Source organism: Cydia fagiglandana, chromosome 20 (assembly GCF_963556715.1).
Source record: "Cydia fagiglandana chromosome 20, ilCydFagi1.1, whole genome shotgun sequence".
NCBI classification, from domain to species: domain Eukaryota; kingdom Metazoa; phylum Arthropoda; class Insecta; order Lepidoptera; family Tortricidae; genus Cydia; species Cydia fagiglandana.
The window spans coordinates 10645189-10660393 of record NC_085951.1 but is presented as its reverse complement, the minus strand read 5'-3'; the positions used below and the strand labels follow the sequence as shown (position 1 = coordinate 10660393).

Genomic DNA, 15205 nt, shown 5'->3' with positions numbered 1-15205 from the left:
TTGAGTAATTTGAAGACGCAGACCTCAAAATGGTTTGACAAATCCAAAAGCCTAAAAAAGGCTCAAGGTGACATAGGCACTTATGTCGTTACACTGACTATCTTATTACTTAGCCAATTCAAATAGATTCCCAGACCATTAATTTGTTCCAAATTTCGAGTTTTATAGCTCCACTTAGCTTCTTTGCTAATAAACGGTTAGGTTTTAACGCTACAGGCGTCAGCGCGACAATTCCAAGAGCCCGCTAAAAAGGACCCAAGTCTCACTGCGTTACTAAGAGACTTAGTCCCTTTTAGGGTATTCTTAAGAGTTTTATGTTCCCGCATGGTTCCCGCGCCTATGCGACGCCGTCTCTTGTCAACGCCAAAACGAAGAAAACAGTGACAATTGGTGCATATCCCCGACGAATTATCCCCCTTCGGCGCCTTTGTCCAATTGAAGCTTCCTTTATTTCACCATTTTTGCCCTTTTTCCATTCTCATTTGGTTATTTATCTCCTCTTTTTAGCCGCGGACAATGAGCCGGCGTCCTCATTATATCGTCGTTGGTTTAGCACGAGTTGTGGTACTAAATCTCTCGAGGAATTCTAGCGAATTACCCGTTGAGCATGGCCCGTTTTTTGGAGTGATTGATTGGGATAAAAATTAACTTTCTTTTTGCCGACGCGGGGACGGCTGCCGCGTGATAAATCGAACTTTGATCCGCCATTTGTTTAAAGCTTTAGTATAAACATCTTCACCAATAAAGTACTGTGAGCGAACTACTTACCCTTAACGACTGAGCTGCGAAGGCAACAGACGTGGACTAGGGTTTGCAATCCGGATCCGAAATGTATGAAATTATCCGGATCTGGATCCGGATCCGCAGATCTTCCCATACATTTCGGATCCGCCGTGCAAACCCTAGACGTGGTGCAAGGTGCAACCCATTTTTGCCAACAGATCTACTCGATTACGGAGGACGACACTCATATGAGAATTGGCATGTTGTCTACGGAGCCTGCTCAGACTAGACTTCCTGTTGATAAATCTGGCGTTATCTGCTGCTCAGTACATTTAGAAACACACTAATGTGCGGTGAGCAGCGTCATTAATCGCGCACTATCGCCGGATCTCGCAGAACATGGATCTAATGGCTCCTCTACACGATGGGCCAACGCCGGCCACTCCAAGGGACGCATTTATGCGTTAGAGGGAGCAAGTGATATTGCTATCTCATTCTACCGCATGGCTGCGTCCTTTGGAGTGGCCGGCGTTGGCCCATCGTGTAGAGGAGCCATATTATAGACTAGTGTGCTTCTCGCCAATTGTTGACTCGGTGTTCGCGCAGATTCGCTTTCACCATACAGCTACACGGCTCCGCCACGACATCGCGCGACTGGCTACGGCTGCGGCGGCAACCATAGGTTAGAGCGAGACACAGCGATCGGACCTTTCGTTCCCACATATGGTTGCCGCCGCTGCCGTCGCCAGTCGCGAAATGTCTTGGCTGAGCCGACAGTGATACCCATGTATCAAAAGCGATATGGACCCGGGTACGTCCTTAAACTACGTCCAAATGAGAGGTATGGACACCGTGAATATCATCTCGCATTGTGTAGAGCACAGAGCAGAGCACAGCGGATATCATTCCAGATCTAGAGCAGAGACCAACTGGGGAAGTACCTATAGATACCTACACCTTATGGCTCCCCTACACGATGGGCCAACACCGGCCACTCCAAGGGACGCAGCCATGCGGTAGAATGAGATAGCAATATCATTTGCTCCCTCTAACGCATAAATGCGTCCCTTGGAGTGGCCGGCGTTAGCCCATCGTGTAGAGGAGACATTACAAAAACCGCAGCCAAATAACACTAGACCCTACTCATAGCATTGTGTTCCTGTCGGTGATTAAGGTTGCTAGGTTAACGAGGGTGCGGAGTGTTAGGGTCGGCAACGCGTATGTAACAACTCTGGAGTGCAAGCGTACAAAGGCTACGGAGACTGCTTACCACCATGCGGGCCGTATGCTTGTTTTCCATCGACGTAGTACCTATTAAAAAAGGTACCTGGACTGACGTCCATCCACAAGATGGACAGATGACCTTGTTAAGGTCGCCGGAGGACGCTGGATGCGGGTCGCTTCCAACCGGTACGAATGGAGGTCCAAGGGGGAGGCCTATGTTCAGCAGTGGACGTTTTATGGCTGAGATGATAACCTGTACCAACTGTACTGAACTGTACTGTAGGCACTTCAAATATCTTTAGGCATTAAACGCAATTTTAGATCTGTGTAGTAGCTCGGCAAGGACTCGGCAGTTCTCGGGAGCTCTCGGAAATACATCGGCCCACCCGTGCGTTTGCGCCTACCAATCGACAAACATAATTAATATATCATCATCATATTTGTCGGAAACGACCATTGAGCCTTAAACGAGCATTGAGGCCAGAAGTTGGGCTTTGACCACGCTAACTTTGCACAATCTATAGTTCGTTTTTTTTAGCATTAGAAAGAACTTGCAAGAAGGTAAGCAATCTTGACATGTCTTTTAATTGAAAAACGCTTTTTAAAATTCAAAAACTATTATTTATGAAAGCAGAAGAATAGAAATGATCGTATTAGAATCATAATTGTTACATATTTGCCGTAACTAATTTTTAAAATGTGTTTTTTAATTAAAAGACACATCAAGATTGTTTACCTAATTTCTAATGCTAAAAAAACGAACTATGAACAAGGAATGGAATTCCTTGCCGGCGTCTATATTTCCGTGTTCTTATAACCCGGCAACCTTCAAATCAAGAGTGAACAGGGACCTTCTGGGCGAGCTCGCTCCGTCGTAGGCCACGTCTACGCCTCGGCTAGTCTGTGGCCATGAGTAAGCCCATTCATAAAAAAAAAACTATAGGCAGTATGAATGCATACATAGGTATCCCTAATATAAGTTCCATATTTGTCGTAGCACTTGGCCTGAAAACTTGGCGTGGTCCGACTCTGGCTCTTGTCAAGTAAGTACCTCCATACAAACGTAGTTACACTCTCATTTTTTTATTTTTTTTATTTTTTATTATGAATGGGCTTACTCATGGCCACAGACTAGCCGAGGCGTAGACGTGGCCTACGATGGAGCGAGCTCGCCCAGAAGGTGCCTGTTCACTCTTGATTTGAAGGTTGCCGGGTTATAAGAACACGGAAATATAGACGCCGGCAGGGAATTCCATTCCTTGGCAGTGCGCATAAGGAAAGTAGAAAAGCAAAGCGCTTCATTCTTAAACGACTAGCTAATTGCTCTGAAATTTAGTACTTACAATAGGATTTACGGGCATCGCCTAGCATGTGTACTGAAAACATACATTACAGCCCTTAGGTCGCAATTTAGGAATTACGGACCGCATAGCCCGTAGGCTTAGGTAATACCTTCTATGAGCAAGTGTGATGAAAAAATATGTTCTATAATGTTATGGTGACCAGAGGGCTGGCCACTATTTCGCCCAGCGTATTAGCTATACAGAGGGGGAATACGGCCAGCCTTCTGGGCACCTCTTGCCCGTTGACGGCGATCTGGGGCAAATTTTTTATCTATAGATTTTTAAGTTTTATTATGTTTGTTTATTTCTTTGTTTGTTTTTATCAATAAAATATACTTTATAATGTTATTATCCAGAGAGAAAAATGGGGACTTCGTTTGTGTGGAGAAGCGGTGACGTGACGTCACCTTTCCTCTTAACTCGTTGGACATCTCGTCTGCGCATGGGCATCTGACAACTCCGAACTGAGCCTAATAGAGCCCGTGGGCCGGTCACGACATTTACGACCTCCAACCTTTTGGACCTTATACTATTTAGTTTACTGTGAGAATCTATCTTCAATTACTTATTACAGCGGTTCTCAAAATTTTTTTGGCGACGGAACCCTTTTGGAAAATAATAAATATTTTGACGGAGCCCAAAAAAAAAAATCTTTTGACTAATTACTTAACTGTGGACTAGAGATATAGGAGAGCTGGTTATTGTTTTTTTTCGGTTTTTCTCGCGGATCCTCCACAGAGACTGCGGAGCCCTAGCGGTCCGCGGAGCACACGACCCTATTACTTAGACTCCACTGTCCGCCTGTCTGTCTATATGTCACCAGGCTGTATCATATGAACCGTTATAGCTAGCCAAGTTGAAATTTTCACAGATGATGTATTTCTGTTGCCGCTATAACAATAAATACTAAAAATTACTGAACCCTCGGTGAGCGAGTACGACTCGCACTTGTCCGGTTTTTCTTTTCTTAATTCAAATCGTGATTCCATGACCCGCGTCTTCTAATTCACTGCACAGAATAACATCAGTTTTTTCTCCAAATTGTAAGTGCATTCAATTGCATATCAAATAGTTCCTTGGAATCTAATCGCTGCGTAATTTAGATATACATCCTGTGCAGACAATGCAATCCAAAATGCATTATTTATTAACTTAGCGTTTTAAGAAACGAAAAAACTGGGACCACCATAGTCACAAGCCTAAATTGTGTATTGGCCGGTACGGTACTACGGTAGGTAGAGCTAGACCAAGAAAAGTCTGCAGCGATTTTGATAACCCACGCAGTGCAAGTGTTATTTACACGTCATAATTTCATAGAAGTTTGACGTTTAAGATTCTTGGGCTGACTCTACCTACAAATAAGGTCTTATAAAAGCCGGCAAAACCCACAAATCAAAACCGGGTTACTTTAAAAAGTCAAGATATTCTTCATAGATACCAGCGCCACCTATTACGGCACGCAGCAATCTCCCATCACTTATATGATGTGAAACTGCACCCAACTGGTCATGTCTGCATCGTGACGGGGTCGTCACGATCTCGGCGCGCACGTGACGCGTGTTATCTCGCGGGATGACATCGGGTGAGATCTGTTTGTTTAGCTTTGTGGTGTTATAGGTTACAGGCTTACGGCTCGATTCGGGAAATGAATAAGAGATGCACTAGATATGACATAGTAAAGATATGTGACGTTCCACGGCAAAAGGTATCTTATGGCGGCTGGCGCCGCGATTCGGGAAATTAATTAGAGATTCACTAGATATGAAATAGTAAAGTTATGTGACGTTCCACGAAAAAAGGTACCTTATGGCGGCTGACGCTTAAGTTACGTCGCATAGCGCCGTAATAATATTGGAGCGACGTTAATAATCGTAAGCGCCAACCGCCATAAGGTACCTTTATCCGTAGGACGTCACATATCTTTACTATATCGTATCTAGTTAATCTCTAATTCACTTTCCCAATCGCGCCGTTAGAGCATTTAAAATAACTGGAGGCGCCTTTAAGAACTTACCCCGCTGCCGGTAAACTTGCACAATTTGCAAACTTTTGTATGGACTGACATGGCGTAAGCTAGGTACGTACAAATCATGTAGAGAAATATCAATACTTTTGACGTCCCTTCCCCCGCCAAAATCGGCAAACTGTTTCGTAAAGAAAATGACAGCGATGACATCTCCAGTTACTAAATGCTCTAAGGCAGCGGTCGGCAACCAGCGGCCCGCGGGCCGCATGCGGCCCGACAACCTCTCGTTTGCGGCCCGCGAGCCTCCCTGGCTATTTTGTATGTAATACTGACGAACGACAATGTGTGCTAAATTCACAAATATTACCAAAGTGCGGCCCGCATCTTCGTTAACTAGTATGTGGCCCTTGGCTGCTAAAAGGTTGCCGACCGCTGCTCTAAGGTTACAGGGTAAGGGTACTCAAATATTCATAGTTCTTAATCTAATTGACTGAGCGAGGTGTATTTTGTTTATCATAATTATTAAAACTTAATTGATTCATAACTACATAAAATTTCGAAACGCCTAGTATATTTGGTACTAAATGTAGAATAATTAAATTTTATTTACATAATAGGTATTACTGTAACTGTACAAATACTAAACTAAATTAATAACTAGCTTAAATCTTGAGGCATTGTGCCAAGGATGCTGGTGGCATTACCTCGTAGTATCGTCCGTTTTTAACCGACTTCCAAATCCCAAAGGAGGAGGTTATCAATTCGGTTGTATGTTTTTTATTTTTTTTTATTTTTTTTATTTTTTATTTTATTTTTTATGTTTGTTACTCCATATCTCCGTCATTACTGGACCGATTTTGAAAATTATTTTTTTGATTGTATGTATATGCATACAGATTGGTCCCGTTTTTGTCAAAATCCAGTTCTGATGATGGGATCCATGAGGAATCGACGGAACTCCTCAAATCTTAAAGGCATACATATGGTGATTTTTGTGTTTTTATCAACAAATCAAGCATATACATTCAAAAACGTGACATTTGATGAAGTGGAACTGCTGATGATGATCAGAACGGAACTCTTCAACGACGCATAGTTCACCTTTGGCGATTTGTCCTCTTCGTTATGTTTGTTAAGCAAGTTAAGTTTTTAAGCCACAATTTTATCAAGCTTGAGTTCTGATGATGGGATCCATGAGAAATCGAGGGAACTCCTCAAATTTTAAAGGCATGCGTATAGAGATTTTTGTATTTTCATCAGAAAATCAAGCATTTTCATTAAAAACTGTCGCATTTGATGAAGTGGAACTGCTGATGATGATCAGAACGGAACTCTTCAACGACGCATAGTTCACGTTTGGCGATTTGTCCTCTTCGTTATGTTTGTTAAGCAAGTTTAGTTTTTAAGCCACATTTCTGTCAAGCTCGAGTTCTGATGATGGGATCCATAAGGAATCGAGGGAACTCCTCAAATCTTAAAGGCATACGTATAGAATTTTTTGTATTTTCATCATAAAATCAGGCATTTACATTTAAAACTGTCGCATTTGATGAAGTGGAACTGCTGATGATGATCAGAACAGAACTCTTCAACGACGCATAGTACATGTTTGGTGATTTCGAATTTCGATTTTGACTTGGACTGGGACCCGGACTCATACCCGGATCCGGTTCGGACCCGGACTCGGACTCGGACTCGGACCCGGACTCGGACCCGGACTCGGACCCGGACCCGGACTCGGACCCGGACTCGGACCCGGACCCGGACTTGGACCGGGACTCGGACCCGGACTCTGACTCAGAGACCAGGACCTTGACCCGGAAAACCACTATGATACCTAAACTAAATAAACCACTATGATTACCTACCATAAAATGTGGGTATGATGATGCCAAACCCCTCCCGCTCAAACTCCCGTACACCGCACCGCATGCGCCGTTAAGTGGGTTAGGTTAGGTTTGAACTGCGATCCTCACAGAACCGAACAAAAGTGGGTTAGGTTTGGTTAGAACTGCGAGTCTTACAGAAACGAAATGCTACTAGAAAAGTGGGTTTGATTAGGTTCGAACTGCGATCCTCACAGAACCGAACTGCTATCAGAGAAGTGGGTTAGGTTAGGCTAGATAACTACGACCCTTACGGAAACGAAATGCTACTAGAAAGTAGGTACTGGTTTTACCTCCTTTTCTACATAGTGCACCATCTACCATAATCTTTCACCGGGCCCCATAGAAGTCGGTTTTTTTTTCTTAAAAATTATTTTAGCATTAGAAAGAACTTCTCAGAAGTAAGCTTGTGGTTCCAAATCCGGCACTTTTAGCGGTAATAATTTGAAGTAAATTATATGTATGTATATGTATTGACCATGCTATATTAGATAATTCAATAATTATTAACAAATAACGAGCCTGATAAAAACTGCACGCATCGCAATGCTGATACGTTGTGCGAGGAACGTTAGAATTTCTGTGTTTGAAAAATCAACAGAATAAATGTAGATACCTATTGGTATTTTATGCATTGTATTAACAGCCCAAACTCCATTGAACCGAAGTGTAGGTACCTATACTGAAATATGCGTAAAGACTATAGACAAGACACACTTGATATCTTAACCACTTGTAAGATCAACAATCGAACCTACAAAAACCGTAATACATATATAAAGGCAAATAACACAGTCAGCAGCAGAAGTTGATAAGCGGGCGAGGTGTTTACAATTACCTTGACGCGCGCTTATTCTCTTAACAATAAAGTCGCGTTAAGATCATTTTGAACACGTCGCCCGCTTAGCAACTATTGCTGCTGACTGTACAAAGGCAGTGACAGCTCAAATAAACCGAGAAAAAACCCGACCGGGCAAAACCCGGCTTGCCGTCAATGAACATTCGTTAAAATTCTGCGGCGCCTCGCTTGGCGGCGAATATGTCCAAAAATTCATTAGTTTTTGCGTTTGTGCAATTCGTTGTGCCAAAACGTTCAAATAACTGTCATTTTTTTGCAAAAGCTGCAATTGAACCGGACGGGGCCGCGGCCCTATTCTGGTAACATTCGAGGTGATATTGGCCGGGTCTCTATTGTGTTTCCTGTAAAGTTTTAAGACATAATGTATTGTTTGTCCGCATTTTAGTTATAGTCATAATTTGTTTACCTTGCGAAAATCCTGAAAAATTAACGGTTTTAGGACTAATGATAATATGATAAATAATACATTATGACTTAAAACTTTATGTCAAACAAAGGGACTTTTGGTCTCTATTGTTTCCCAAAAAGTTTAGTCGTAGTGTATTGTTTGTACGCATTTTCGTTAGTCATAATTTGTTTGGTTTAGAAACGTGTAACTTTTCAGGATTGTCATAAAACAAACCTAACCTAACCTAACCTATCTATAGGATAACCTTGCAAAAATCCTGAAAAGTTGATGGTTTCAATTTTATGACTAATGATAGTACCTATGACAAACAATACATTATGACTTAAAACTTTATGTCAAACAAAGGGACTTCGGCGCTATGTCATACCTCCGCTCCCAGAATAAAAGGTAACAAATAGGGATGTACCGACTAGTCGCCGACTAGTCGGGAAAGCCGACTATCCGGCCACATTTGTAGTCGGCGATTAGTCGGCGACTAGTCGGCAAAAATGGCCGATTAGTCGGCACTTTATTAGTTACAGAAAAACAGAAAAAAAGAAATCAACAGTCAATATTTACCACATGTTTTATGTCTATTTTACTAAAATATCTATTCTGGGGTCAAATTCGACACGTACAACTGTCAGATTTCGCATCCACGTCAAATCAACAGTTGATTTTATCGCATACTGAGTTATGATTCCATCAACGGTGGATAATATCATTTGGTACAACCAAAACTCCACTCTAAACTAAGGGTGGTTCGGTTTGGTTTGCTTGTCACCCTAACTGTGGATTGTTAATGTCAAATTTTGACATTGTACGTATTCGAGAACTTATGATTTTTCCCACATCAACGGGAGATCAACACGATACGTCAAACGTCGCTTGTCGAATAGGGGTCCAGGCTGCAAACGAAAACTTTTGTCCATAAATAATTGACCGTTTGATCGTTATCGTATGTTGGTGGGCTGGTTTTTTCCTCTACTGATTCTCGTGTAATTTCATGGGCAAGTACAATAGTAAAATAATTTTATTATTATTCAGTTTTTATTTTTTTTAATGGTGGAGCCATGGGGAACTATTAAAATGTTATTGCAAAATTTAGAGACTTTTAGATAGGGCACGTTGCTCGTAAAGACGCTGATCACAGGGGATAGGTTCTTAACTGGCGGCTACGTACGGGAAATATAGCCTTGGAAATACCTCCTACAAGCTGTACTGACGGTCTGCTCAGGTTCGCAAAATAAAAGAAAGACAGAAATTGAACGAGGATTCTTGTGATAGGTCTTTGAACCTGTAGAGAACACCTTTTAGTCAAGCTAATATGATGAATAGCGCAATCAAAGGAGCAAAACTATTGTTTTTCACCAGAACTTATACGAAACTAATGATCTGGCCGACTAGCCGACTAGTCGGCCGACTAATCGGCCTTTCGAGCGCCGATTAGTCGGCTAGTCGGCTAGTCGGCCAAATCAATAGTCGGTACATCACTAGTAACAAACCCTCCTCTGTAAAAAGGTAACAAACGAGGCCCCACCTGATATATCGGAGGGAACTCGTGAAATCCATCGCGGAGGTATCCCGCCTTTTCGTTTCTTTCAATTTATTTCGATTGTATGGCGGCGGTGGTGTAGTCCCCTATGCCGTGGATACATGGAGAAGGAAGAAACAGCCTCTTACGTGGTGTTGGAATGCAGCGGAGTGGCCCCACATATGGCAAAACATCTCGGATCTCCGAGAGACCTCCCTGAGGTCCTGCTCAACATCACAGGTTTGATAGGATTCCTCGAGGAGCTGGGCTGGCAGGACTAGCCCACCATCACTCGAAATAGGCGCAAGTCGTCGAGTTGCGGAAAATCGCCCGAACTACAATACAATACAATGGCGGCGGCCAGGTTCGCCATAAGTACTTCTCTCAGAATAAGGCCTCTGTAAAAAGGTAACAAACGAGGCCCCACCTGATATATCGGAGGGAACCCGTGTAATCCATCGCGGAGGTATCCCGCCTTTCTTTCGTTTCCTTCACTCTACTCCGTTTCGACAATTAGGCAGGTATATAATACATATATTATCATTGAAGACATGTGCTTGACTGATATGACTGGTTTAGCACTTTGGGTGTAATGAACCTTATTATTTTTTCCTACTCGTCGACTATAATTCTTGAATTAAGATTTCTTATACCAAACTTCGATTGGGTATTTTTTTTGGGTATGGGTTCTCAACTCAACTATAATATTCATTAAATGATATATGGTAAGTACCTACACCTATAATGTACCTAATAATAAAGTTACTAAGATTTGTTGTAAAAAAAATGTCGGAAACTTATGTTATTCTTGTATGCATCACGTGATCACCAATCACCGTCGTCGTTGAAAACGATGCGTCAGGTGCCACGGCTCGAACCCGGACCGTTCTATGGATCAGAACACCGGTCGATATAATATTTATTAATCTTTAACGAACGATTATGGAAGTAACATTCATCTTTATTTTAACAATACAGTTAATACTGGATACAATATTAAAACTAAAGTTAAAACTAGAAATAAAATACAAATATAATTATGGAAGTACTTATTGCCTTTTAACTTAATAGAACTTTCAATAAATTGTCTTCAGTCAATTTCTTCTGATAGTAAGCTTATTAAGTATTTACCTATTTAACTAGATTGTGTGATAAAATAATAATCATTTAATATCCCTATTTTTAAATACGCAGCAAAAATAACCTTAAACCAAACCGCAAAGGGGCTCTGTCTCATTGTACTCCATGATTTGTGACGGCTAAAGTGCAAGCGGGAGGCCTATACACGAAAACAATAAGCTAAAAAGGGACAGTCGATAACCTAAGTTAAACCAATTAATTATAATGAAGCCTTCTATCTCTTGTTAGGCGACATTTTTTCACTTTTGCCTTTCTTGGATTTCTCGCGTTCCGTTTCACGCTGAATTTGAAATTGACAACTGAGTTAAGCCGTAAATAAAGTCGGAGACAAATTCCGTGCGATTTGAGAATAATGGGGGGTATAATTGGTTATGTCATTGACTGTGAGCTCGGTTCTAATTAGAGTTGCAACGGATAGTTGTTAGGCCGAATATCGGTATCCAGTACCAGATATTCGGCCTGACCATTGGCCGGCATTTATAATGACTCTCCCTCACTTCATTCTATTCAAGTCGGTGCAAATTTAGTTTAGACGGACTCAATGCGCTTATTGACTGAGCGTTAGCGAAGGTCTCCGTTTCAGCTTCGGCAAAAATGTTTTCGTATGTCCGAATGTTCTCCGCTATAGGTTGCATTTCTTAACCGATTCTCGTGAAATATTGTGAGCAGATTCCATGTACCTACATATTTTTTTGTCAGTTCGTTTTTTGGAAAATGTTAAAAATTGCGGAAATGGGCACAAAGAACTAGGCCAGTAGGGTCTATGGCGCTTAAGACCATTGTGACTTTACTATGACAACAAGTCAAAGAAGTTAAGTACCTATTCAATATTTTTACATTTTTTTAGCTTATCGCGCGGTCTACAGCTCACAGAGCCTCTTATAATAGTTTTAGTTAAACTACAAAAACCGGCCAAGTGCGAGTCGGACTCGCGCACGAACGGTTTCGTACCATTACGCAAAAAACGGCAAAAAATTACGTTTGTTGTATTGAGAGCCCCACTTAAATATTTATCTCAAGTATTTTGTTTTTCTTTTTAGTATTTGATGCAACAGAAATACATCATCTGTGAAAATTTCAATATCAGTTCATGAGATACAGCCTGGTGACAGACAGACGGACGACAGACGGACAGCGAAGTCTTAGTAATATAGGTCCCGATTTTACCCTTTGGGTACGAAACTAGTTGTAGTAGTAATAGGTATAGTAGTAGTTGCAGTATCACATATTTCATGCAGCTCGCCTCGTGCCGATATTCATTTGTTTCCATTGATCAGTGTCAGCCCGTCAGCGCGGCTGGTTTAGGTGCAACTACCATTATGGCTCCTCTACACGATGGGCCAACGCCGGCCACTCCAAGGGACGCATTTATGCGTTAGAGGGAGCAAGTGATATTGCTATCTCATTCTATCACATGGCTGCGTCCCTTGGAGTGGCCGGCGTTGGCCCATCGTGTAGAGGAGCCATTATACTTGACTTGTAGTTGATAGTAACTGATCGCCACTGTCTGTAGAACGAATCATGATGTTTCAATAGTAAATGCTGTTTGAACTTTGACTGCGGTTTTCAATCTTTAGATAAATTGTGTATGCATTTTCTTAGCCATAGGTGCATTGTACTTAGATCTAAAGCTGTGACCTAAGTGGGACTCTATTGTTTCCCAAATAGTTTTAAGTCATAATGTATTGTTTGTCCGAATTTTCGTTCGTCATAATTAGTTATTTTCAGAAACACGTAACTTTTCAGGATTGCCATAAAACAAATCGAACTTATTTATAGAATAACCTTACGAAAATCCTGAAAAGTTAACGGTTTCAGTTTCAGTTCATGTTGCAGTATCACATATTTCATGCAGCTCGCCTCGTGCCGATATTCATTTGTTTCCATTGATCAGTGTCAGCCCGTCAGCGCGGCTGGTTTAGGTGCAACTATCATTATGTCTCCTCTACACGATTAGCCAACGCCGGCCACTCCAAGGGACGCATTTACATATGCGTTAGAGGGAGCAAGTGATATTGCTATCTCATTCTACCAAATGGCTGCGTCCCTTGGAGTGGCCGGCGTTGGCCCATCGTGTAGAGGAGCCATTATACTTGACTTGTAGTTGATAGTAACTGATCGCTACTGTCTGTAGAACGAATCATGATGTTTCAATAGTAAATGCTATTTGAACTTTGACTGCGGTTTTCAATCTTTAGATAAATTGTGTATGCATTTTCTTAGCCATAGGTGCATTGTACTTAGATCTAAAGCTGTGACCTAAGTGGGACTCTATTGTTTCCCAAATAGTTTTAAGTCATAATGTATTGTTTGTTCGAATTTTCGTTATTCATAATTAGTTTTTCTCAGGAACACGTAACTTTTCAGGATTGCCATAAAACAAACCTAACTTATTTGTAGAATAACCTTACGAAAATCCTGAAAAGATAACGGTTTCAGTTTTATGACTAACGATAATATGACAAACAAATACATTATGACTTAAAACTTCATGGGAAACAAAGGGACCCCGACCTAAATGTATCCTTTAAAATTCATGAAATGAGGTCTTCTATTGTCTCAAAATAGATACTTAATGGGAATCGAGATCGATGTGTAATACTAGACCCTACCTGCTCATACTGCCGTATTCGAACTTCAAGATATTCACATGAGACGACACGTACTAGATCCATTCTAGATATGTTATAGTTTAGATATCAACTAGTTCTCTTTTGCAGCGCAATTCGGGCAACCAATGTCACTTTTACGTTAGATAGAGTAACATACAGTGGAACCTGGATAATTGCAATCTCAAGGGACCGGCCATTTTTGGTCAATTAACCAGGTTTTTCATTTATGCAGGTCATGTCAATTAACGAGGTTCAAAAAATCGTTGTGTCAATTATAGAGGTCCTCATTAATAGAGGTTGCGTTCTGACAAATTTCTTTTATGGAGGTGCAAATAACCTTTGAAAGTAGATTTACACGCTTACGTTCTGGGTTTTTGGTCTTTATATTGCTTATGTCTATACTTCTACTTTTACACTACATTAATTACTACTTTATTTTCTTATTAATTATTTAGGTTTTAAAAAATTGTAGAAGAAAGTTTTATTAGAATGTAAAAAGCATACTTTGTTTTTGATTTAATTAAAAGTATTTCACCTACTACAGGCTGTGATAGATACCCAATAAATAAATTGAATTCGGGATGAAGATATAAATAAAATGATCATTGCTATTAATACATATTGTTTCTGCTGTCTACAACTACATTATTTCAATTACAGAGGTAATAAGTAAGACTCGTTTCAATAATGGAGGTAAAAAGAAGAGCAAAAATAACGGATTTTTTTAGCACAGTGTCAATTATAGAGGTCTTAGTTGCGATGTGGTCAATTACAGAGGCAAAATTGCGAAAAGCACTAAAATCTAAATTGCAATTATAGAGGTTCCAAAATTTCAATTATAGAGGCCTTTTAGTCTCAAGGGACCGGGACCGGACTTTTGGTTGCAATTATTGAGGTTTTCCATTTATCCAGGTGCCAGTTAACCAGGTTTCACTGTATCTATTAGATTTGAATTGGATCTCTAAGTCATATCCTGTGGAAATCGTTCAAGAGTATCTCCCGAATCGCGCAAATGTCAAACTTGACAGGTTAGATCTTAAACATATCTTTATCGTATCTTGGTGAAGTCTAAAAGATATCTAATAGATGTCTATTTCAAAATCCGAAGCGGGCCCATAGTGTAGTGTTCCTGCTGTGAGTAAGGTTGCCAGAGCCCAACGAGGGTGCGGAGTGTTAGGGTCGGTAACGCCCATGTTACACCTCTGGAGTTGCAGGCGTCCATAGGCTACGGAGACTGCTTACCATCAGGCGGGCCGTATGCTTGTATAAATGGCCGTATCTACTCACTTTATCACCTCGACATAACCTTATCGCACATTTTTCGCAGTATGCTAATCTATATCGTATCAATACCAGTTCACAATCATAACGTATTTGTATCTGAATATAGTTCATGGTCACATCTCTACCTTCCAGTGGCGGGGCATCCATAGATCTCGATTCCTTGTCTGATATTCAGGCTCTTGGGCCATTTTCTTTAAACTTATGAAGAAAAGGAGGCAACTTAGCTACGGCTTGCCTACGAACAAT

The 15205-nt window shown here is 41.1% G+C and overlaps 1 long non-coding RNA gene across 1 annotated transcript; it reads left to right on the top strand.

Moving 5' to 3' along the window:
• The first annotated feature begins 1824 nt into the window (after positions 1-1824).
• LOC134674454 (uncharacterized) lies at positions 1825-14943 on the top strand. Its single transcript, XR_010099612.1, has 2 exons — positions 1825-1897; positions 14819-14943. It is a non-coding gene; the product is annotated as an uncharacterized LOC134674454 (long non-coding RNA).
• The last annotated feature ends 262 nt before the right edge of the window (positions 14944-15205 follow it).